Source organism: Orcinus orca, chromosome 2 (genome assembly GCF_937001465.1).
Source record: "Orcinus orca chromosome 2, mOrcOrc1.1, whole genome shotgun sequence".
Classification (NCBI taxonomy): Eukaryota; Metazoa; Chordata; class Mammalia; order Artiodactyla; family Delphinidae; genus Orcinus; species Orcinus orca.
The window spans coordinates 187,099,724-187,102,962 of NC_064560.1; positions in this window are offsets into that span (position 1 = coordinate 187,099,724).

The window sequence follows — 3,239 nt, forward strand, 5'->3', positions numbered from 1 at the left end:
AGGTTCCTGCCTGCTGTCTGTGGGAGGGAAGCCTAATTGTGCCCACGTGTATAGATGCCGAGAGCAGCTGAGGCATCAGACAGAGCCACTCTCCAGCAGGGGCCCTGGGCTGCTCCTAGCCAGTCCAGACCCCAGAATTCCTTATGGGGGCTCCTCCCCACTCCCTCAGTCACTCTGGGGCTCCAAAATACGGGGCCAGCTTTAAAAGACCCTCCACTGATGAGTGGGGGGCTTGGGAGGGACTCAGGCCAGGATCCCTGAACACAGTCCTGCTCCGCCTGGCCTTTGTCTTGGGCCTGGCCCCCCTGCTTCTGGTAACATTGTGACCCCAGGGACTGGGCATGGTGGCCCCTCCCCACAGGGACCCAAGACCAGTCCCAGATGGGCACAGCACACGGTGTTAATGGGAATGCCGGGGACGGAAGCTGGCTACTTGTAGAGCTCCTGGAGCAGGCTTGCTGTTTATTCCAGATGCAGAAAGGAGTACGTAAGATGATTAAACTGGGTCGTTGCAGAACTGCTTGGTTCCCCATTTAGCAGAGACGTGAAACAATTGTAGAAAAGTTGTAGGGCAGCAGGCTCCGGCGTCAGCTCGCAGCTCTTGATGGGTTACTGAGAACATTCCCCTCCATTCTCTAATTCATCTCCACCTTCTGCCACGTGCCTGCAGTGCATGTCAGGGGGCTGACGATTGTTCTTTTGTTTTGCTCATGTTTGGGTGTTTTAAGACTGGGCTCCTGGTATAACTACCCCTCCTCCTCATCTCCCCAAATGTCATTGCTTTGGGTCTTTTATCTTAATTGCAATGTGTTGATTCATATCTTGCTTGGTTCCAAAAGGGAATTGAGGTAGTTTATTTTCATACTAAAGGAACAATAAAACAAGCCATCATGAGGCATAAGAGAAGAGGAAAATGTAACAAAGAGAAAGGAGAAAAAGTGTACCAAAAACCCTCTGCCGAGGGAAGTTACAGTAGTGAAACCCAAGCTTTCTTGCTGTCTGAAAAAAAGGGAAGGAAAATATATACCATGTATATTTCATTGTATACAAGTTCATGGTGGGGGGAATAAACAAACACTCAACTGATTCTTGGCTCTGAGCTTTGAGAAGATTTTATCATCGTGGGGGTTTTGGCAGGGGTCCTTGAGTAACTTAAGGAACAATACCTTAAATGTCATTCTCAAACACAGAAGAGTTCCTTTTATTGACAGTTTCTTATATCACTTCTTAAAACAAGATGACTGCACAATAAAGTAAGGTTTCCTTAAAGAAATTTATGAAGCTATCTTATAATAAATAAAGCCAAGAACTTAAATGTTTTATTTATAAAGATTTTGTTCATAATACTAATAATGTGATTAGTACATATGTGTGATAGCCAGATAATCCCCAAAGCCTTATTAAGTTTTTTTTTCAAGAGTTAAATTAGGAAGCGTTTACACACAGTGGCAGCAAGATTGGCCACCAGTAAAGAGGCAGCCCAAGTGGTTGATGGCTGTGTTGGTTTCCTAGGGCTGCCACTACAAAGCACCAGTGACTTAAACAACAGAAGTGTATTGTCTCACAATTTCAGAGGCTAGAAGTTCGAGATCAAGGTGTCACTAGGGCCATGCTCCCTCTGAAGGCTCTAGGGAAGGATGTGCTCCAGGCCTCTCCCCAGTTTCTGGTACTTCCTTGGCTTATGGCAACATAACTCCAGTCTCCACATGCTGTTCTCCCTCAGTGTCTGTCTCCACATTTTCCCTTTTTATAAAGACACCAGTCATATTGGATTAGGGACCCACCCTACTCCAGTAGGACTTCGCCTTAACGAATTCCATCTGCAATGACCCTATGTCCAAACAAGGTCACATTCTGAAGTGCTGGGAGTTAGGACTGCAACATAATGAATTTTCGTAACTGTGGCCAAGGACATGGGTGACCCTGAAATCAAGTCACAGGGACTGGGCTGTTCTCTTGGATGGAAAAGCTGACATGTTACTGAGCTGAAACCGAACTGAACGTGTCATGTCGAGGCTGGAGGGAAACCTTATAATCGAAACTGCAAGATTTCTCCTGGAGCCTGGAAAAAGAGAAAGCCAAACAGCAAGAGTCTGTCCGTGTTTATCCAGCCCCAGCCGAGAGGGAGAGTCAGCAAACCTGGGGACTCTAGCAACCTGGCCTCCAGAGTGCCCACCAGGCTTTTCCTTGGTTTTGATGAAATCTCTCTCAAGATCTTCTTGGTTCTAGTTTTGAGCTCATCAAATTCACTACTTCACTTTCTCAGGGACCCTAATACACGACCTACAATATGGATCTGGGGTCAGGGTTCTTTGGACTGCAGAGGGAGTATACAGTCTCCCCCCTCCCCCCACCCCCAAAACGACTCTGTTGTCAATTCACTTTTTTTTTTTTTTTTGCGGTACGCGGACCTCTCACTGCTGTGGCCTCTCCCGCCACAGAGCACAGGCTCCGGACGACAGGCCCAGTGGCCATGGCCCACGGGCCCAGCCGCTCTGAGGCATGTGGGATCTTCCCGGACCGGGGCACGAACCCGTGTCCCCTACATCGGCAGGCGGACTCCCAACCACTGCACCACCAGGGAAGCCCTCAGTTCAGCTTTTGACAGTATGGTTTATCCATCAGTCTTTTGTGACCTTAGTTAATGTTAGTCTGTCCTGCCCCACCTCTCCCCTGGGAGCAGCTACCAAATCCAGAGACCAATTCCCTGGAGATGCTAATTCAGAGAATAGAAAGGAAAAAGCAAGGCTTGAGAGGAGGGGGGAGGAGTGGAAGGACAGAGAGGGGGCACTGGAGTAGAGCTGGTGGAACAGGTGGAGAGAAAACAAACGTCCTGTGGGCTGAAGTGGAGAGATTGTTCACGTGTACGTGGCAGTGGGGGGCAGGGACGTGGCAAATTAAAGGCTTTAAAACAGCACTGGTTGCAAGAAAATTGGGGGGAGAGGAAAGGTGTTATGAAAAGCATTAATGCCGCATATATTTTGCTTGTTTGTTGTTGTTTTTTAAAGAGATACAAATTAAAAATTGGAATTCCTAGGGGTTTTGTTCATCGCTTGCTTTTCGTTGTTGTTACTGTTGATGACTTTTGGCTATTTGACAGGAGTTCTTTGAAAGCAACTCATAGGACAGCACTGTGCAAGAGAAATAGAACCTGAGCCACATGTGAAATTTAAAATTTTCTAGTAATAGCCACTTAAAAAAAAGGTGCAAGGAATTTTAATAATATATTTTATTTAATA